This window comes from Stegostoma tigrinum, chromosome 31 (genome assembly GCF_030684315.1).
Source record: "Stegostoma tigrinum isolate sSteTig4 chromosome 31, sSteTig4.hap1, whole genome shotgun sequence".
Taxonomy (NCBI): Eukaryota; Metazoa; Chordata; class Chondrichthyes; order Orectolobiformes; family Stegostomatidae; genus Stegostoma; species Stegostoma tigrinum.
In genome coordinates this window covers 19,228,428-19,251,747 of record NC_081384.1, presented here as the reverse complement: position 1 = coordinate 19,251,747, position 23,320 = coordinate 19,228,428, and the positions used below count along the sequence as shown (strand labels likewise).

Sequence of the window (23,320 nt, the reverse complement as noted above, 5' to 3'; positions counted from 1 at the left end):
CTCAGCTTGCTACACGTGTGAATTGAAGCAAAAACAGAAATTACAGGAGAAGCTCAGCAGGTGTGGCAGCATCCTTGGAGAGAAAATAAAGTTAATGTTTTGAGCCCTATCATGCTTCCTCAGAACTCCAGTTCTGAAGAAGGGTCACTGGGCCCAAAACATCACTTTTGTTTTCTTCCAACAGATGCTGCCAGACCTGCTGAGTTTCTCCAGCAAACTCTATTTACATTTTAGATTTCCAGCAATTTTTTTTTAATTATAGGTGGGGTTTGTTGTCCTTCATCAAAAACCATTGTGTTTTGAAACAGATAATGGTGGATTGTTAGCATCATCTCAGACATAGGAGTCTTTGTGCAGAATTGGTGGTGTAAATATCTTCCATGTGGTTCCTTTGTGTTGGCTCGACTGGAATGTTCATAATATGTAAGGGATTTATCATCCCAAGAGGAGATGTCAACTTTTGTCCCCTGATTACTGATTGGAACATTCCAGAAATTATGGTCAACTGGAACCATGTGATCAGTAGCAGCCATATGTCAGTCTGAAAAAACGCCCATTTAAAACAGAGGGAATATAATTTCTAAACAAAAAATTAAGATCTACCACCGAAAGCAGTTGAGGCCAGAACATTGAATGTTTTCTACAAGGAGTCGGCTATAGTTCTAAGGGCTAAAGAGTTCAGACGTGATGAGGAGAAAACAAGAACATTCGATCATCAGCCATGATCATATTGAATGGCAGAGCAGGTTTGAAAGGCTGAATGGCCTCCTCATGTTCCTATTTTCTATCCTTCTATGTTTCTGTCTTTTTGCCTTCTCGGTATGGCAGGGACTGTCTCCATTCAGAAATGAATCTCCTTGATAACTACTTTTGAGTAAACAGGAAGTAGATGCATTCATTCCACTATTGCTGTAATGCTGTGAATATCCTTTTGCTTGTCATCTGTTCACCTTGTGCATTCAAAAACTATTTTAGACTTAAAAGAATTAAAGCATGGACCATCAAAAATATAGGTTTGATGTAATCACTGTGAAACCTGCGTAAAGCCAGGCAAACAGAATCCTGGCTTTTGAAAAGGTTGGCTCATCAAAAGTCTAATTAAAGACCATCTCTTGAGTGCAATTAACTTTGCTGTGGTAATGAATTAATTGACTTTTTTTTTACAATTTATTGTTTCTGAACAGGTGGTTAGAACATCTTTCCCCGGAAGATCTATGGTATCTTAATTATAATATGTAGATGTAATTATTCCATATAATCCAAATGCTTTTTAAGGATTACTGTTCCCCACCCCCTCACCCCCAATCATATTGCAGTATACTGGATGTTAAATGTGATAAAAGACTCTTAAGCTTTGTATAGATCCAATATTGAATCCCTCTAGATTATCACAAGGATATTTGCATCTCTTTTGCACTCAGAAGCTGTGTTTTGGAATAGTAGTCAATTTGTTGTAATTTAGCCTTTTATAAAAATTCTTCATCAGTATTTTAAATGAGGGAATTTCCTTGAGAAAGTGTACAACATTAAATTTATTTTACATCTGTGCTGTTAAGAGGAAGTAAAAGGCAACTAGAGACAGAATTCATTCAAAAGACAGGCGATAACCAAAAATATTGGCATTTGGCAGGCCTTAACTGTACAAGAGGAGTGGCGAACAAAATTACGATGTTGTATAACTTGGGTTGGAGAGAAAAAGTGTTATTGACTAGAACGGTGCCATTAAGGTGAAAGTTGCACATGTTTGATTAAAGATTATAGGGAGTGAACTATACACAGTGAAATATTAACCAGAACACATCATTTCTACAGGGTTTGACTGGTACTTTGCCAGCAAATTTGTGAGCTCAATTGTCAGTTGCTTGCGGGGGTACGAGACAATCAGATTAAAGGCAACATTCTATCTTGAGATATGAACAACAAGTTTTTCTCAGGGATTTCAACTGCAGTCTCAACTTTTCACTATATAATATTGACTGGGATGAAGGAATAATATTGGTTTTGATTTAGATGCACAATCAAAGGCTGTTGGTTTTGGTATGAAGGTCTTAATCTCAGGGATAGAATTCAGGACTGATGCTTCATTTGTACAGAGCATTGATCATTCGGAATAGTATTCAGCTTTTGGTATTGAATCTCAGGAAATAAATGCCAGCCTTGGAGGGAGTACACTGCAAATTGATGAGAATATCAAGATTAAGTTGTAGGAACAATTTGCATAATCTTGGTTTATATTCCCTTGTTTAGAGGTCTAAGGAGGATCTAATCAATATTTAAAATTATGAAATAGATTTGTTCATTAGATACATAAAAAGGAAACTATTCCTTTTAGGATCAGAAACTAATCAGAAGCCATTATCTTAGATCTCAGCCATTTCGGAGTAACGCAGGAAAAGTGTATTCCACTTTAAGTGAAAATCTGGAATCAATTCTCCCAACTTAACCCTCCACCCTCAGATGTTGTAGATGTCCAACTATTGAACCTTGCAAGACCAACAGTGAGAGTTTATTGTTTGGATAAGCATACATAGGTAGGAGTAGTTGAGGCAAGATTTATTTAAATTATTGTCCATCATCAAGGGGTTGAACAGTATTGTCTTACTCTGATGTTATGTAAGTTTTGAATTTTTACATTTTACATTCAGAAAGTGATTCGATCGAAACACTTGCGTGGTTTCTCAATGCAGCAGATCTTTAATTTTGGTGGTTTGAGAGAGTTGGAAAATGAGAATCACTTTTCATCAACACATCCGGGGCATTTTGCTGCTCTCTAATTTGGCCCTAATTTAGAGTTACTCACCCCCTGAAATGGTTCAAGTTTCTAAATGCATTCTTCTGTTCTGGGGCACTCTTTCTTTCTACTGCATCCCCCAACACTATCACATGAATGGAATTTCTTTCTGCTCTAACTGCTTCCTTGTGGTTCTTACTCATTTCATGCCATTTTGGCATTTGTTTCAATGTTGATCCTTGTACAGCAGCTTCAGCCTGAGGCTGTTGCTTTGCTCTAGAAATTAATTCAATATGGGTAGGCAAGAAATTCTGACCTCCTGATTCCATCTGGCAGCGAATTAATTTTTTGTGTCACAAGCTCAAAGTTTACCACAACAAAAATCTATATGCAAAGGCTTGCCAGTTTTGAATGGTGATGTGGTGATCAGGATTTTAAAACACTCAGAAGCATTTAAAATAAAGATGAAACAGATAATTTAACTTTGGCTGTGACTGCAAAAACATTTAATGTTCATAGGTTTAAAATAGAATAAGAAATTACATTTCTTCTCTCAGCACTGTAGATATGGAATTAATTCAACCCAGATTTTTTTAAAAAAAGGAACAAAATGCATATTAATTAGCTCTTGGGGTTGTAGTGCTGGCCTGAAACTGTCAGGACTCTGGAGTCACCTGCAAGCCAGACTACTCACAGATTGTCAACGCTCTTCTTTAAGTCTTTTGGTGAACTAGCTTTGCAACGGAACACTAGCCTTTATCTGGTGCTCGTTAACAAGTTAGATTATTTTGAACTAACTTCTACATGTTTCATTGGTGATGATTGAATTCTCTTAACATATGTTCCCTGTCAAATTCCATATTGAATTGAATATTGCATTCCTATTTGGACAAGTATGGATCGAAATTCAAGAACACAGAACAAATGGATCCAAACTCCTACAACTGATAGCATGATAGCAATCAATTACAAGTACATTGGTAATGATGGACATTGTCATGCAAGTTAGGAGAGATACCTATGGATGGCATGTCTGTCTCCTTCCAGATTCAGAGATATTCATCATAGAATGAACAATTGAATGTTGATTTAATGTCACTTGTACTCTGCAATGCACAGCACAGTAAAATACAATGAAAAGTTTCAACTGTCGCCACAACCTGGTGCCATTTTGAATATTTTAAGATGTAAAATGATAAAGCTGAAAGCAAGCCCATCTTTGTTCCAATGCCTCCACCATGTGCCCTGAGTCAGCTGACCAACAACACCTCTGCCACCACCATATTGGGGATGGTTAATGTATGTCTTAGCAGTAATCCTTTTAGATCCAAATACGTTCCACTACACTTTTTTTTCTCTATCCATTCATGGGATGTGGGCATCTCTGGCCAGGCAGCATTTATTACTCATCCCTAATTGCCCAGAGGGCAGTTGAGAATCAATCACATTGTTGTGGGCCTGGAGTCACATGTAGGCCAGACTAGGTAAGGATGGCAGTTTCCTTTCCTAAAGGGCATTAGTGAACCAGATGGTTTTCCCTTACAATTGACAATGGATTCATGGTTGTCATTAGATTCTTAATTCCAGGTATTTAATGAATTCAGATTCAAACCCAGACTCCCAGAAGATTATCTGGATCTCTGGATTAACAGTCCAGCAATAATACCACTAGGCCATCACTTCCCTTGGTTAACCACAACAAAAATAGAAGATGCCTTTGAAAAAAAGGATCCCCAGCTCTAGATTCCTCCCCGATGGAAGCATCTCTTGGTAGTTACTTTGTCACAGCCCTTCAGAATATTTTATATTATGCTTCATGCGACTCTTATTGGAACTATGGAACAACCACATGCCAAAAGGAAGGATTCAGTTTCACAATGCTAGAAGATTTTATTTAATTTTAGTTTTGTTACATATTGAAGGGCTGAGAGAACTGTTGTGTATCTATTTTCAGGTAATAACGCAGGCTATACATGATCAGTGGAAGGAATAGACCCTTCTGAATTCACACACGTGTGTTACAGTAAAACCACATTTTGCTACGGTCAACTCTTGGAGCACTTTTATTTCTATTTCAGTGTTCAAACCAATGATGACACATAGCAGAGCATCAGGCTTTGTGACTGTACAGGCGATTGTGAAACCAATACTGAGCACCCACTATGCACTGACTTGAGCTGCATATAGGAGAGCAGGCTACATAAATGCTTAAAATGCTTTCCCTGTCCAATTTTTTTCTGTGGACAAGATGAGTATGTGGGTAGGATATGGAGAGTGGAAGGGTAATATTTCAACATTTAGGAATAAAAACCTATAGAATAGAAACCAACCCCACCCCAACAACTCCTACACCACTTGAGTCCCACCAAAAGTTCTTGACTTTCATTGAAGGGTAGTGTGTGTGTGTGTGTGTGAGAGAGAGAGTGCATATTTTGCAACAATCGCCACATAGCTCTGTTGGTTGGGTTCAACACTTCACTGAAGGTTTCAAATTTTAGAGAACTTAACAAGGTAACACTTCCCAGTTATATTATGTACCAGACAGAAGGCCCAAATTAGCATGCCATGAAATTGTCTCTTCCCATTCAAACTCTCATTCAAATTAAACCACTGTATCTGGACCTCAGGCATATCCCAGCTCAGGCTACAATTTTCAATTGAAAATCTTGGTACATTTAGAACTTCCATGACTTTTCATTTCAACCTATTTCAAGTGTATCACTTACTGATGCTCAAGATGTGATTTGTGTTGACCTGTATAACAGTGCTGTCACATTAGATGTTGGAACCATGCTATTCGGTAGGAAATGAGATAAAAGTGGTGGTCATGCTGATTCATGATTGATTTGTAAATGTGCACATGACACCTCACTAGTAGTTTGCAGTACCAGTTGGGGTAAGTTACAGATATAACAGAGAAGCACTTGCCTGGGTAGCTACTGGCAGTACCATCTTCACCTTGGCTATGGATGTACTTGTTCCAAGTGGCAAAGGTTTGCAACTGGCTTCCTTGTTGGTCCCAATGAAGCTAAACTAGTTTCCCAGTCGTTGTGACGTTGGCCTGATAAGTGCTAGATCTGTAACACATTATCATGTGCCATCTTAACAATCAAACCCTCTTTCAAAAACTTTGCTTCATGTTTGTTATAAAACTGGACCCAGCTTTTTTCCAAATTATACAAGATGAAAAAGAAGGGGAGAAATGACTAAAAGCAACAAAATGTTCCAACAAAGGCAAACAGACTGTTGTTGTTGTTGATTTTAAGAGGTCCGTTGCTCATCAATGTTGTTTTGTTCCTATTCTGAATGGGTACTGACAAAAAAAGAACAATTCGACAAATGGTACCAGATGAACATTTAAATATTTTTGCATCAGATCTGATGCCTCACCAAACAAAAGCAAGAAATGGTTGTGAACACTGTCATGTGCAAAGTACAACCAATTGCAGAGCAAAAGCAAATGGGTGCAGGTAGGATTTGCACATGTTGCAACATTCCCTTGCATTGAAGTCTAACTGTTGCATTGGTACCCTGTGCAAAATGCTCCCATTCATGTTAGAGATTTTTAAATAGTAGAGCACGGATTGTTGCTGAAAGTCATGGATGGAGTTTGAGCATGTTATTAGGAGGGGTGGGTACAATGAATAGGTGGGAAGATGAATTTTGTGTGGTGAGTCATTTAAATCAGCAATTAGATCTCTTGCAATAAAAGCAACATCCCCTTATCAGTGATTATTATATGGATCTCCTTGAAGAATTTTTAATAGCTTATATGACTCCTGTATAATTTTCACTACATATTCTAGAAAGAGAAGTAAAGCATACAATTTATTTGAAATTTGCCTCTCAGTATTAATTATTGGCTTCGCTTCAGTTCTCCTTGCCACAGGGAAATGAATCTTTTAATTGAATATTAGAATTAATTATGAACATTTCTTCAAGGCCTGAAATACATTGTTTGCATAAAAGTGAAACTAAAACATCCATTGGAATACATTGGCTCTAAGGTGAAGCCAATTGCATGTACAATTGATTGCCTCATCTTAAACATTTACAAAAAATGTATCCATATGATAATAATCTCCAAGTGGTAATTCATTCCTGCATAAGGATTTTCAAACAGTTTTTTTTCCGAATAACCGACTTTGAAATCTTCAACATGAATTCCATACTAGTCACGAAGGTAATTTTACGCTGTGGCAAAGAGTGTGAATTTTCATATTAGTGTCCGCATTTATCCTTTTCTTCCCATCATCCTTTTCTTTCAACCTGAATCAATTACTTATCTTCAAAATGTAGAAATTCCACAGTGCATTGTGTTACTACGTTGGCAAAGAAGTGAGAAATTTTCTGGAATGTTTCTTGGTCTGTTATTTTTTCTGGGTTACAAAATGTTTCACTTTTCATCCTTTATGCTGATAAACACAAAAACAATTCCCAAAAGTAAGGTGGATTTGCATGTCAATAAGCCAACAGTTGACATTATTAATTAGGAGAATACAACTTTGAACCCCAATATGCTGAACTTCAGGAAGCATTAGTACACAGATGATGAATGAAGAGTAGAAGGAGAGTTGGAAAGATAATTATCTGTCAAGTCATATTGGAATTTTAAAGTGTTTTCAAGGACATTGGAACAGAAACATGGCACCAAGAGATCTGGGTGAGAGGAAAGTAAAATTCTTATCAACAATATCATAGTAATCAATACTTTATCATTGATCATATTTGAATTTTTAGATGTGATTGTACTTCATACCTTCAGCTGTTGTCTAGATAGGATGCATTCATTTCTTTTCTCAAGCATGTTGGGAAGGAAAATCAATGCAATATAGAATGTATAATTCGGATTCCACTTGAAATGATAAGGTATTTTGAACAAAAGCATTTAATATAAGATGAAAGCCTGAAGCACTGATAATCTGCTGAATAGCTATTTGTCAAAAAATTAGTTTTTATTCTTGTCATTTTAATGGTTCCCATAGTAACAGCCATAGATGTTATCAGCAGCTTTGCTTTGATAACTTGCATTCATTGAGGTGCAATTTTCTTCAGTAAGCACAGTCCTCCGGGGACTGAAGTGAATGTTTAGTAAGGCTGTCGTTGCCATCCAAAACTCAGTAGGTTGACTTTTTGTTGCAGCGAACATTTTCTGTTTCTATATTAATGATAAATTAAACATGGAGTGAGGTACTCAAATATTTTGCACGTGCAATAATCGTTCACAAAGGGGTTGAAATTTGAACTCTGTTAATTCTATTTTATTTCTACAAGTGTACTATTTTATAATTGTATTTTTCAGAGAAACTTAGTGTTTTCTTCTTTTATAGAATGCTAAGAGTACAGGCTCAAGCCCCCCATTAAGTGTCCCTCTTATTTTCGTTTATGTGAATCACCTCATTTAATTTCACAACACTGCTTGCTATCACAATCCCGAATATATCTGAAACAAATTATCTAATTTCCTTTTAAAAGCATTTATGGTCTCTGCTTCAGCCACAGAATATGGAATGCTCTGCCATAGACTAACTTCACTATCGATAATAAAAGGAAGGGTTCTAATCTCTTTATTCTTTTCATGATCATTTTAAATTTCTGCCTTTCAGTTTTTGTGTTGCTGAGTCATGGAAACAATTTGTTATTATTCACAGCACCTTAAAATATTAAAATCTCAATCAGGTCAACCTGCCTGTAAAGCATGTAAGACAACACTTTTCACTGTACCTTGTGACAGCAATAAATCAAATTTTAATCTTTTCATTTCTAACATTTCCAATCTCTTCATAAATGGAAGCCCTTTTTCTTTATAATGTGCTTGCAAATCCTTTCTCTATCCTTTTTCATAATATTAACAATGTTAACCCCAAGCCACAAAATGTTCTAACTGTAGTCAAGTTAAGGCCTGTTCAACATTTGAGCTGAATCTTACCTTTTTCTGGAGGGATTTCCATCAATTGGCTTAACAAAATTTCTGGACATTTCTTACCATTCATGCCACATGAACAGCCCTCACATCCAATTCCACCCCCATGTTACCATGTCCATGTTCCAGAATAACTCACCGGTCCCAGAAATATCTGCCAAGAGATTGGCATCCCTTGTGCCTGCATATCTCACGAAGGCTGTTATGCGCCCAAGTAAGAATTTGTGACCTGGTGTTGCCTCTCACAGGCCGCTAAATGGTAGTGTGGACATAATGTCATGCTGCTCACAGCACATATCTGACTTGGCTAACCCCCCCACACACATTCTCTCACTCACTGTGGTCTCTGATTAGTCGCCAGCAGGGTTCCCTCTAATTTTGTTACCGGCTGTTCAGGCCTCTGAGATCCGTGCACGGCAGCGACTCCCAGACTGGAGGTCAATGCCATGGTTGGAATGCTGACACTTATTGCTGTGTGGGGAACCTTAGACTGGGCACACATGTGTGCTGCCGTGCTGCTTAGAAGGAATGTTACTCTCCAGGTCATACAGTTTACCGTCTGTGTCCACATTCTGTCCAAACGTATTTTCTGTCTTGCTGCTAGACATAGTAAGATCTGCTGATGCTGCAGTCTGAGGTAGCGCAGTGTGGAGCTGGAGGATCACAGCAGGCCAGGCAGCATCAGAGGAACAGGACAGCTGATGTTTCAGGTCGAGAAACACTTCTTCAGAAAAGAAGGTGTCCTGCTGTGTTCCTCCAGCTCCACACCGTGTTACTTCTGTCTTGCTGCTACTCTGTTTCCAAAGCCCACTGAGTTCCTGCAACCTGTTATTGTCCGGTAGGGAAGCATCACTTACAGTTGGACCATTCCACATGTCCATTTTTGTTAACACCCTGCAAAGGCAGACACAAACAAAACCAATAGAACCTGCAAGTCACTTCTGTAATGAAAACCAAATGCTGGCATCACAATTAATGATATTTTACATTCCATGTTGGTCTGCTGCACCCAGCTCTCGTTGGCTGGAAATGGGTGCCAGTCAAGTCCTGGCTGGCTTATAACACAGGACAGAGCTGTGGAGTTTCCTTCTTTCAGTGTCCTTACCTTTCTCCTCTGAAGACTGCTCCAACTCTCTCAGATCCTCATCATCTGTCACACCAATTCATCACCTACTCAATTCATGCACAGCTCAGCATATTGGAATGATTTGATTTGATTTGATTTATTGTAACGTGTATTTATTACAAATACAGTGAAAAGTGCTGTTTAGTGTCACCACTCTCTGGCACCATCATACACTGAATCCAGACTAAATCAGAGGTCTTTCCAAAAGTGGTCCAGGCTATGGTATTTTGTCATCAACTGCCTTATTGTCTGTGACACCAAACCTTTTTTGATCTTTGTTATAATTTCTTAAGGAATGAGACTCCACACTTGGAAATTTAATCTTGTTTCAGGACCAAAGATTTTATTTATTAATAATTATCACATCATTCAGTTTAAAAATTAAGCCCCTTTTTTAAAAACATTTTTTACTGCAGAACTCATGGTAATTAACAGGATTATGCCATTAGAATTAATTCAGTACTGAGTCTATCAGGAAAGATGGCAGGAGCACACTTTTTGGAGGAGCATGATGTCTGTGACAGCAGTTCCTGAATTCTCATGTTTGTCCATGTACAGACCATAGAAATAGTTGTATTTGCCTTGTAAAAGAATACTCATAGTGCTGCCTATTGTCCCTGCAAAATCCAGGTTATTACTGTCCTTGTACCAGCTTTGGGCTGGATAAATTGGTCCAGGATCTGTGGATTCTATGTATTTTGGAGGGCATGAATTAATTTGTGCTTGAGTCCAAAGATTAAAAGAAAGGACATTCCTTTTTTTTCAGGGTGGGTTACAGCAAAAGCTCAAGCGAACAGCATGTCATTATGTCAGAGCATTGTGAATATGGAACTGGTACAGATACTGAAATATGGTTTAGAGACTCAGTTTAATTCTACCTGGAATGAAACTAAAGCTAGCTGGTTATAAACATGTAAATACATAATATGTAAAGAAAATCTGGAGTTTCATGTCAGTTGGAGCACAGTAAAGTGAAAAACAAATGATTAGTGCAGGTGTTAAATTTGCAGGAAGTCTGTCATTTTGAATTTAAAACACAATTAATCCCAAAGCTAAATCTAACTGACTGGCTGCAGTTTGATGTAATGTGTGTCCTGGATTTTGAGTGAGCTGGAGGTTTTGGTTCAGTGATCATAAATAACTATAGGATTTCTGACTGTCACAAATCAAAGCACATGTGTTCTGTATGGATGTGCTTTTCTCTAAATGATATAGACAATGTTTTGTAGCTGGTTTTAAAGGTCATTTAGTAATCTCAAAGACTTAAAAAACCTTAGACCCTGTACTTTAAAAGTACAGTCTTCAAGGGGATTTGATTAGGTCTTTCAAATGACCTTACTCCAAAGGTCATCTACATTCTAAAAGCAAAACCATTGAAATATGTAGCAATATCTCGCTAACCTGTGTCATTTTAAATAGCCTACTTACATAGACCAAACTTCAGTCTTTTAAAGGACCCTCTTCCTTGTAGCAATCTTAACGATACTTTTACCTAAGTCCTGACATGTTTGTCTTTCATACTTTGCCAGTCTAGAAAACAGTTTTACTTTGTATTTTTGGTGACAGTGGTATCCTGGGAAGTGTCAGGCTGTGGCCTTGCCTCTTTCTGAACCAGTGTCGGGGAATATCTGATCCCAGGGCTGAGGAAACAGAGTATAGCGTGTAGACCTGCTCTATACCCCAGGGCTTGAAGGAGGGTCTGGCTAATGTCCCCAAAAAAAGAGTGCAATTTTATAAAAAGAAAAATGCAGATGTTGAATCATGATTATTGGCCACTTGATGATGGAATTTGGGGAAATGCATTCACTGTGACAGTAGTGGGTGGGAGGGGAAAGTGTAGACGAGGAATAAAAGAGAACTGAATGGTATCAAATAGATTAGGGAATGAGCAGTGTCTGATCAGTATCTACTTAGTCTGACCTCTTTACGTACAGTAAGATCAGATCTACACTCATGTAAATTATTATTAACCAATTTCATTGAATGCATGGGATGGCAAGAAAGAACATTTTTGGAACCCATAATCCCAGTACCAATTCTATGTGATTGTCTACATATATTTAGTAGATCTCCTAAAGATATTGTTAACTCTTTACTCCACACTAAGTGGCTGCTATTTGGATTTGAATCTATGTATTGAAGTCACTTATATCTGTATTACAAAAGAACTGAAGTTGGAAAGGAATATCTTGAAGTTTGGACATGGAAAATCTTGTTGAACCCAATGATACATCAATGAAAAGCTGATCCCATTTTGGACATGCGTCACTGAATTGTAACTAAAGCTGTATCTCATTTTTCATTGCCTAACTGCATTACATTCATTGGTTCATTCCAAGGTGTGCATATCAGTGTCCCTGGACTCCCATCATATTCATTCTCTGGATATTTCAGAATATGTTCCATAAAGTCCTTCCACTTTAGTAGATGATCTTAGTCTCTGTCACTTACTTGTTGTCAAGGACTAGTAGTCACACACGACCCCAGCTCATGAAAATAAAACAAAAGCTTGCGGATCTGAAACAAAAATAAGTGGAGAAACTCAGCAGGTCCGGCAACATCTGTGGAGAGAAAACAGAGTCACCGTTTCATGTCCAGTGACGTCCTGTCAGTTATGATGAAACATCACTGGACTGAAACCCTGCAAAGGAAATGTCTGTTTTCTGTAACCAACATCACTTGATGTTCCTCACTGCTGCATCATGACTCACCCTGTATTTACTTTTCTAGTTCATTGCTTCCCTTCTCCAAGAATGCTGTGTTGACACTTGAATGCACTGGATATTGTGAGGGCGTGAATTTGCTTAGTGGATTGTCTAGTGGATTTTCTCAACCTGTCTGTATCTAAGTTGAGGAATTGAGTATAGGAGCAAAGAGGTCCTTCTGCAGCTGTACAGGGCCCTGGTGAGACCACACCTGGAGTATTGTGTGCAGTTTTGGTCTCCAAATTTGAGGAAGGATATTCTTGCTATTGAGGGAATGCAGCGTAGGTTCACAAGGTCAATTCCCGGAATGGCGGGACTATCATATGTTGGAAGATTGGAGCGACTGGGCTTGTATACACTTAAGTTTAGAAGAATGAGAGGGGATCTGATTGAGGCATATAAGATTATTAAGGGATTGGACGCTCTGGAGGCAGGAAGCATGTTTCCACTGATGGGTGAGCCCAGAACCAGAGGACACAGTTTAAAAATAAGGGGTAGGCCATTTAGAACAGAGTTGAGGAGAAACTTCTTCAGCCAGAGAGTGGTGGATATATGGAATGCTCTGCCCCAGAAGGCAGTGGAGGCCAAGTCTCTGGATAGTTTCAAGAAAGAGATAGATAGAGCTCTTAAAGATAGTGGAATCAAGGGCTATGGGGATAAGGCAGGAACAGGATACTGATTGTGGATGATCAGCCATGATCATAATGAATGGTGGTGCTGGCTCGAAGGGCCAAATGGCCTACTCCAGCACCTATTGTCTGTTGTCTATTGTCTAAGTAGCAATAGAATCAGATGCAACGAGGGGAAAAATGTTGCCAAGCATGTAAGGATCTGGTGGTAACAACTTTTAAAAAGTAAATTAGTGAAATACTTTACAGCAAGGGACAAACTGGATGGTGAAGAGAAGGGTGGATATAGATTCTGGCATGCGAGCATCAATGTCAAGGCCAGAATCTGTTGCCGTCTGCAAAACCTCTTCAAATGCAGAGCTTGCTCAGCCTTTACAGAGGGCAGTTGTGAGTTAACTACATTGCTGCGAATGTGGAGCCAAATGTAAGCCAGACCAAATCAGGATGGCAGACTCTGCTCCCCGAAGGACCTTTGTTAACTGGATGGGTTATTATGGCAGTAGATGATAGTTTTGTGGCACCTTTACCAGGACTAAATTTTATATTGCATTAATTGAATTTAAATTCAACCAGCTGTTACAGTGGGATTTGAACTCATCTCCACAGCATCATACTAGATTATCAACCCAGTAACATTACCGCTACATCACCACTCCTTCCAAAACTATAAGTCTAAATTAAGCAGCTCTTTTGAAAGTGCTGGCACAGGTACCATGGGCCCAAAGGCAAAAATCTGTATCATTCAGTGAATATTTAGAATCATAGAATCATAGAGCTGTACAGCACGGAAACTGACCACTCGGTCCAACTTGTCTATGCCATCCAGATATCCTGGATTAATCTAGTCCCATTTGCCAGCATTTGGCCTATATTCCTTTAAACCCTTCCTATTCATATACTTGTCTAGATGCCTTTTAATGTTGTTATTGTACCAGCTTCTACCGCTTCCTCTGGCAGTTCATTCCGCACAAGCACCACCCTCTGTGTGAAAAGGTTGTCCCTTAGGTGCCTTCTAAATCTTTCCCCTGTCATTTCTTTCTTTGTTCCCCACGGGCTGTATTACTGTTGGCTAGTTTTATTTGTGATTGAGATTGATGGCACCATAAATCATTGCGAAGTTCACTGGTCAAATGTAATGGATGGAAACATTTAATGTACTTAGGTGACACTGTGCAAGGAAGATGTATAGCACAGTTGTGTAATGTGCATTTGTCCAGTCAGCTGACCAATGGTCACTTCCTGATTTCAACATGTCTTCGCCTTGGAAGTGCGTAAGTGGTATTGTGCACAAACTGAAACCTATAAAGGAGTAACAGTGAACTGTGGGAGCATGCCTCACCTCTCCTTCTGTATTGGGGAATGTATATGGCTGTGTGACAGAAAGAAAATACAAATCTTAGCTACAGATCATTTCCTTTCAAAAACAAGGCAACATGTTTATTGAATTCCAATAATTGTAGTGCAGCTAAGCAGAACTTAAATGTAGTGAGTGGTGAAAATCTTTATTTTGTATTTTTCAGTCCAATTAATTTGAGACTGCACTCTTGTGGGCGCTGTGTTCAAGTGTTTTGACCATCACAATTGCCATAGCATCTCTTATGCTGAGCAGTATGAGTAAATGATTATGGCCTTGGGAGACTTAGTATCTATTTAAAGCTTGCCGTGATGCAATTCTTTTTATAAATGAAGCTGATATTTGAAAAGCAAAATAATATAAACAACTGGAGTTGCTGATTCACAGAATTAACCACATATTCTGTACAGCTGAGGAAAACAAAGCATTATGTGCTGTACTTCTTTCAGGAATAGAGGCTGAAACTGGACCAACTGCTGATCTTTTGTAAAGGATAATGTTGGAAAATGTTTCATGTGCAATGCAGTTTGAAAGGATGAACATCATTTGTACAACTTTGGTACCAATCTGTTATTTTAGACAATGAATAAATTCATCAGTGTTCATGATTAGATTTCTTTTTAGTGTGAGCATCAAGTGCAAATTTGCCAGTTTGTAGAGACCCTTATTGTTTCCTCCTCAATATTAACAATCCGAAAATTGGCAGGTATCTCTAAACAGGCTTGTGTACCATTTGTAATTACAGAAAATGAAGTATATTTCAATGTATGATGTTCTAGTAATCTGCTCATTGGACTATCAGGCGTGTTGGGCATATGTACGTGGAAGAGGATTTGAAGAACTTTACCTGAGGATTGCTGTAGTTCAAAAATAATTTTGTCTTTTCCTACTAATTTGATGTAGTGAATAGCTGGCAGATGATTTTTTTTAAAAAAGCTGTTTCTAGCCATGCCGAGTAGTCTGGTGTGCTGTGAATATATAAAACACAGCAGGAAAACATGTAACTGAATTAGAAACAACATGTGAAGTGTTCACAGTCAGACATAGAAGAATACGGCATCTGTGATATATGTTCTAGCTCTGACAAGAATGTGTTGTGGAATCAGCAGCATAATTCGAGTAGTTGCTCTGTGCTTATAAAAGTACCAATAGTGTGGTTCTCAAATCCTCTCCAGCAAAAAAAAATACATACCTTCATGTCTACAACAAAACCTGAATGCAGAAGTCCCTATTTATACTTTGTAGATGATCATCTCATCTCCATTTTCCATATGTTTGAGCTCTTTCAGTACGCTCCCACCTCGACCCCATTTTACCAGAAGTCATACTCGTCCACCCTTTCTGTGCTTTAGCTGACCTGCATTGAACCAAATTTAATAATTATAATCTTTGTGTTTACACTCGTGTTTAAACTGGATAAGATTAGATTAGATTAGATTCCCTACAGTGTGGAAACAGGCCCTTCGGCTCAACAAGTCCACACCGCCCCTTAAAGCATCCCACCCAGACCCATCCCCCTATAACCCACAAATCCCTGGATACTACGGGCAATTTAGCATGGCCAATCCACCTAGCCTGCACATCTTTGGACTGTGAGAGGAAACCGGAGCACCTGGAGAAAACCCACACAGACTCGGGGAGAATGTGCAAACTCCGCACAGACAGTCACCCGTGAACCTGGGTCCCTGGCGCTGTGAGGCTGCAGTGCTAACCACTGAGCCACTGTGCTGCCCCAGTAGCAAAAGAGAAAATGTGCAGATCTATTAGAAAAGGGAAAGGAATAGGACTGGATTATTTGCTGTTGGCAAGAGAGATAAATTTGACGGAGCTCCTTATATAGTGGCACAATACTCTGAGTCTTCAAGGCCTGGTCTCACTTACCTCTGACCTCTTTCCACTTCCTCCAGTCACCCTTGTCCACACCATTGGGGATTGTGCTTTAAACCAATCAACCCATACCCTGGAATTCCTTGGTTAATTTTGCCATTATATTTCAGAATCTTCCAGGAGGTCTACCTTAACAGCCAACTTTTAGCCACCTCTGCTAATATACCTGCACTTTGGACTTGGCATTTATTTCTTCTTGCCTCATTGCACTTTGTGACATAATTTGGGATGTTTATTTCTTCAGTACTCTTTATAAATGTTTGTTTGTCTTGGATGCTGTCCTTCCTTGAATGTAAATCAAAGATTACAACTTGCATTATTCAGCCACGGCAAGTTCTAGCGATTCCTTTCCAGATTAGGCCAGTTTAGTTTAACTTATAAACAAGTTTGATAACCAGGATGATAGTAACATAGTCATTTATCTAAAATACAATGTGAAACATGGAGAGCAGCAGGTCGGGCAAAACTATTCCCAATGGCAGAAGCATTGAGAATTAGAAGACACTTTTCAATTCACTCATGGGATATGGGCTTCATTGGTTGGTCCAGCATTTATTGCCCATCCTAAGATACTTCTGTGTAGGTGGTGGTGAACTGCCTTCTTCAACCACTTCAATCCATTTGGTGTACTTACATCCACAGTATCATCCAGGAAGAAGTTCCATGGTTCCAGCATTTTGAACCAGTGGCACTGAATGAACAATGATATATTTCCAAGTCAGGATGGAGAGTGGGTCAGAGGGAAACTCTTATGTATTTGCTGTCCTTGTCTTTCTAGATCCCAGTGGCCATTATTTTGAAAGGTCCAATCTAAGGAGCCTTAGCAAATGCTTGCCATGTGGTGGCGGAGAGAGAAAATGTTTATAGACTTGATGCTTTGACCTGGATGATGTCAAGTTTCTTGAGTGTTCTTGAAGCTGTACTCTTGCAGGCAAGTGGGGAGGATTCCACTTCATAGAATCATAGAATCCCAACATTGCAAAAGCATGCCATTCCACCCATCAAGCCCACACTGACCCTCTGAAGAGCATCCCACCCCCTGTCCCTGCATTTTCCACCCTAAACATGATGGGCACATAACTGCATCCAAGTGCACCGAACACATGCAGAAACTACAATGTATTGGACAAAGAACTAAAACTATGTAGTGATTCTTAACCCAACAAAAGCCTGGTTAAAGTGACTGCTGTTAAAACGTAAATACTTTGGAATTGTGAAAGTCACTCACAGGGGAAAGGAATCCTTCGTGTTAAGTTAACTTTGAGGGGAGCCCAAAATAGAAAATTGCTGGAGAAACTTGGCAGATCTGGCAGCATCTGTGGAGAGGAAGCCGATTCAATGTTCCCAGTACAGTGACCCTACTTTGGAACTCAGCTCCTCCCTCCTAACTTGGAAGCTGAAGTTGCTCCAAGATCCCATGCCAATGACTTCCAGTTTGGGAAGTTGTTGCGTGCGGGGAGCTCAGAGGCCTATGTCTAGCAAGAAAATTAGAGGGACAGGAATGCTACCTGGACTGGGCTGCTAACAAATTGGAACATCTCATTTAAAGCAGATACACCATCAGCCCTCACTGTATTTCCGGTGCAGTCATTTATAAGGAATGTGCATAAAGAAAATGAAAATAGTATACATTCAAAAAAGACAACAATAATTGGGCAGTTTGTTAAGGCTAGTTTTTTTTCTTCCAATTGACTAATTCAAGCAGTTATGTGCATAGCCAAGGTGAACAAAAAAAAGTCTTCAATTATCGATACCATCAGCTGAACTTTGATGCAGCTTTCATAAAACTATAAAATGGTTACAGCTCACAGGAGGCCATTTGGCCAGTTATGGTTGTACTGGCTCTATGCAAAAGCAACTCAGTCAAATCACAGCCCATGAAGATAGTTTGACTAGATTGGGATTGTTTTTGCTAGAGTTCAGACAAATGAGGGGGGGATCTCATAGACACTTATAAAATTCTAACAGAGTAGATGCAGGGAGGATGTTCCTGATGATGGGGGTGTTCAGAACCAGGGGTCACAGTATGAGGATTCGGGGTAGATGATTGAGGACAGAGATGGAAATTTAATACAAATCAACATGAAATTGGTGCTCAGAAATTATGAAACTTTATTTTGAAACTATCAGCAAGTAAGGACAATTTCCTTTTCCTTTAGAATATCTGTGCAGATTCTTTATTGACTGGTGCTGTGTATGTCTGCTTTTGGATAAAGAGGATATAGTTCTCATTCCAGATCATAGTTTAAGATTTTAAATTGCTTTACCACTTTCAGGAATGTTTTGTTTTGCATTGAAAAAAAGCTAAAGAAACGTAGTAAAAATCTCAGTATGAAAAGGGAAAGTATTGATCATTTGGATGGATGAATCCAAACATTTAAACAAATAGTGCGATTCATGGGGCTTGTGAGGCTTCATTATGACTACACTCCACCTCCACAGCTATAAAATTTGTTGTTTTCTTAGTCTACCCCAAAGTGGTGGAGAACATAACATTTTAATCTCCAGTAACTTTGGAAATAAGGCTAATATTGAAACTGTCATTTAGCCAGGCCAGCCCCTCTACTTTAAATCAATTTCACCACATTTATAGCAGAGTTTTACACCCAAGTTTCTGCCTAAAACCACACTGTCACAGCTCAGTTTTATTGTTCCTGCCCAACCTTCCAATCCATACAGGCATTATCTTTCCACACAAAATGAGACTCAATTGCCTGCATTTTTTTTTTATTCAGGAAGCAGTTTAGATAGATTTGGAATCAACTTCACATTTCAGTTGGAGAATAAAGTGCATGGTCTACTATGCTTACTACAAGATGGTTCAGTATCTTTTATGCTGTATCATCTTACCAGATGAGAGTAGTGGATCTCTCTCTGGGCCTTTCTTCACATGATCTGACTCCTCAGTCAGGGAGCTTTCATCGATCTTCAGGTCATTACCGTGAATAAGCACACCATCAGCAGGGAGGAGGTCACCTTAGAAACCAGAGAGTCACAAATTAAGATTGTTATAACCTGAACCATTACAGGTATGTTAGTTCTATTAATAGATGCATTACTTTGGCCCAGCAACAAATGAGACGATTTGAAGGTGGCACAGTGGTTAACACTGCGACCTTACAGCACCAGGAACCCAAGTTTGACTTCACCCTTGAGCGACTGTGTGGAGTTTGCATGTACTTCCCGTGTCTGCGGGGGTTTCCTCCCACAGTCCAAAGATGTGCAGGCTGGGTGGATTGGCCATACTAAATTGCACAATGTTCAGGGATGTGGAGATGTGGTGGGCTATGGAGAGAATGGGTCTGGGTGGGATGCATTGAGGGTTGGTGATGCCAAAATCTTGAATGTATTCAAGAGGCAAGTACCAAATGTAGTGAATGAGATCAAAGGTTATGGGGAGAAAGCAGGATTAGGCTATTGAGTTGGACGATCAGCCACGATCATGATCATGAAGAATAGTGGACCAGGCTTAAAGGGCTGAATGGCCTCCTGCTTCTATGCTCGATGTTTCTATGTTAGTGATATAGTAAGGTGTTTACAAGATATTCCAAAATAGATTTTGATATAGATTGGATTACGTGGTTAGTTATTCCTTCTTTTCTGTGAAGATGGTGCACCATTTTATGCACTTGTGCTGTTCATATTTTTTACACGCATTGTTTCTGAGCAAAGAAATTTGTTGACTCTTTAAACTTTGTCATTGTCATTAAACTTTGGGTGGCAGTGTACCACAACGTGGGATAACAAAGTGTGGAGCTGGATGAATACAGCAGGCCAAGCAGCATCTTAGGAGCACAAAAGCTCGGATGTGCCTTCACCAGAAATGGGGAGGAGGAGAGGGTTCTGAAATAAATAGGGAGAGGGGGGAGGTGGATTGAAGATGGATAGAGAAAAGATAGGTGGAGAGGAGACAGATTAAAGAGATGATGATGGAGCCAGTAGAGGTGAGTGTAGGTGGGGAGGTAGGGAGGGGATAGGTCAGTCCGGGGAGGAGGGACAGGTCAAGGGGGTGGGATGAGGTTAGTAGGTAGGAAATGGTGGTCCGGCTTGAGGTGGGAGGAGGGGATAGGTGAGACGAAGAACAGGTTAGGGAGGCATGGACAAGGTGGGCTGGTTTTGGGTTGCAGTGGGAGGAGATGAGATTTTGAAGCTTGTGAGATCCACATTGATACAATTGGGCTGCAGGGTTCCCAAGCGGAATATGAGTTGCTGTTCCTGCAACCTTCGGGTGGCATCGTTGTGGCACTGCAGGAGGCCCAGGATGGGCTTGTTGTCTAAGGAATGGGAGGGGGAGTCGAAACGGTTCGCGACTGGGAGGTGCAGTTGTTTATTGCAAACCGAGCCGAGGTGTTCTGCAAAGCAGTCCCCAAGCTTTCGCTTGGTTTCCTCAATGTAGAGGAAGCCGCAACGGGTCCAGCGGACGCAGTATACCACATTGGCAGATGTGCAGGTGAACATCTGCTTGATGTAGAAAGTCTTCATGGGGCCTGGGATGGGGGTGAGGGAGGAGGTGTGGGGGCAAGTCTAGTACTTCCTGCAGTTGCAGGGGAAGGTGCCGGGTGTGGTGGGGTTGGAGGGGCGTGTGGAGCAGACAAGGCAGTCACGGACAGAGTGGTCCCTCCGGAAGGCAGACAAGGGTGGGGATGGAAAAATGTCTTTGGTAATGGGGTCGGACTGCAGATGACGGAAGTGTCGGAGGATGATGTGTTGGATCTGGAGGTTGGTGGGGTGGTATGTGAGGACGAGGGGGATGCTCTTTTGGCAGCTATTGCAGGGACAGGGTGTGAAGGATGAGCTGCGAGAAATGCGGGAGACACGGTCGAGGGCATTCTCGACCACTGCGGTGGGGGGGGACGTTGTGGTCCTTGAAAAACAAGGACATCTGAGATGTGTGGGAGCGGAATGCCTCCTCCTGGAAGCAGATGCAGCGGAGGTGAAGGAATTGGGAATAGGGGATGGAATTTTTGCAGGAAGGTGGGTGGGAGAAGGTGTATTGTAACAAGCTGTGGGAATCGGTGGGCTTGAATTGGATATCAGTTTCTAGGTGGTTGCCTGAGAGGTCCAGGAAGGTGAGGGATGTGTTGGAGGTCGTCCAAATGAACTTGAGGTTGTGGTGGAAGGTGTTAGTGAAGTGGATGAACCTGAACCCCAACCTCAAGTTCACCTGGACGATCTCCAACACATCCCTCACCTTCCTGGACCTCTCTGTCTCCATCTCAGGCAACCACCTAGAAAACGACTCCCTTGTCTGCTCCACACGCTCGGTTCGCAATAAACACTGCGCCTCCCAGTCGCGAACCATTTCAACTCCCCCTCCCATTCCTCAGATGACATGTCTGTCCTGGGCCTCCTGCAGTGCAATAGTGATGAAAGCTGAAGGTTGCAGGAACAGCAACTCATATTCCGCTTGGAGATCCTGCAGCCCAATGATATCAATGTGGATTTCACAAGCTTCTAAATCTCCCCTCCACCTAATGCATCCCAAAACCAGCCCAGCTCGTCCCCGCCTCCCTAACCTGTTCTTCGTCTCACCTATCCCCTCCTCCCACCTCAAGCCACACCCCCATCCTACTTACTAACCTCATCCCGCCCCCTTGACCTGTCCATCCTCCCCAGTCTGACCTATCCCCTCCCTGCCTCCTCACCTACACTCACCTCTACTGGCTCCATGCCCGCCTCTTTAACCTGTCTGTCTCCTCTCTACCTACCTTCTCCTTTATCCATCTTCGATCCGCCTCCCCCTCTCTCCCTATTTATTTCAGAACCCTCTCCCCCTCCCCCTTTTCTGATGAAGGGTCTAGGCCTGAAAAGTCAGCTTATTCTGCTCCTAAGATGCTGCTTGGCCTGTTGTGTTCATCCAGCTCCACACTTTGTTATCTCGGATTCTCCAGCATCTGCAGTTCCATTATCTCTCTACCACAACATGGGCATTGCTTGGCTTATTGCTTAATGGTTTGGTGTTCCATAAATAAGTTCGCTGTCAAAACAAGGATTTCTTTCATTAGACATATCTGGAGCCCACTGACCTTTCAGAACACAATCTGTGGTTTATTGCATTCATTTTTCTGTCCTACCTGACAATTACTGCAAGTACCTGATGTACACGATGGAGAAACCTGGTATCAAATGAGCGCTGAATAAAAACAGTGCTGTAATCACACTTCCCTAATATGATGTACAAGTCTTCTAGTTGCTTTAGTGAAGGAAATTTAAAGATGCTTTCATACTAATTACACACTCCTTTTATAAAAGGTAACTAAACAAATGTTTTAAGTAGTTGCTGGCTGGTTACAATCACTGACCACTTACACACATCAATGAACAGTGAAAGTAATGGAACTGGATCACTTGTCAAGGTCTCTTAAGTGAGTGAATCATTCCAGGCAATCAAATTTTAGCCTGTCATTGGAATGAAACCTGCTTTGGTTAAGCAGAACCAAATGCGGTTATAAGAAAACTTATTTGTCAAAGGAGACTATAAGCAAATTGTGTCTTTTTAAAAATGTAAAATTGCAAGTGCTTTTTGAAATAACCCCACAAGAGGCTGGTGCCCTGTCACAAGTCACCCTTTATTTCCAAATGAACAGTACTTGACCATAATACAGAGTCAGGCACCAGAGTGTCAATATAACTGACACACACTCTTTTTTAAGTCAGCCAGGACTCCCTGATTGGACCAGATTAACACCCCAAATCAGGGATCTCATATTCTATAAGGTCCACATGGCTGACCTTGTTTATAGTCACTACATTTTTTACACAAATTTAATGCTAAATCAGATTGAGAATTCAACCCAAAACAGAGACAGAGAGAAACACAGAGTGAGTGGGTGATACATAAATTCATTGGCCACTTTAGGAAGAAAGGCAAAGTTCTAGCCCATGATGAATTGGGAGGCTAACGATGTTATTTGGGCTTTGAAAAGTTTAAACGAGAGTGCGGGTTTAGATTTCAGTAGTTTTCT

General features: G+C 40.4%; 1 protein-coding gene and 1 long non-coding RNA gene across 8 annotated transcripts in view; one reads left to right on the top strand and one right to left on the bottom strand.

The window, feature by feature from the left end:
* Positions 1-23,320, top strand: part of mpp2b (MAGUK p55 scaffold protein 2b) — a 529,160-nt gene that overhangs the window by 94,786 nt on the left and 411,054 nt on the right. The window lies entirely within an intron of this gene.
* The window catches only part of LOC125466336 (uncharacterized), a 28,004-nt gene continuing 10,516 nt past the window's right edge, over positions 5,833-23,320 (bottom strand). For 2 of the 4 annotated variants that reach the window (XR_007250439.1, XR_007250436.1), the window contains exons 3-4: positions 19,206-19,331; positions 5,833-7,146 (exon numbers count right to left, since the gene is read on the bottom strand). This is a non-coding gene — a long non-coding RNA (uncharacterized LOC125466336). Of the gene's footprint in view, positions 7,147-7,488; positions 7,890-15,694; positions 15,826-19,205; positions 19,332-23,320 lie in introns of those variants that run through there. The other 2 variants (XR_007250437.1, XR_007250438.1) reach the window with 2 other exon arrangements.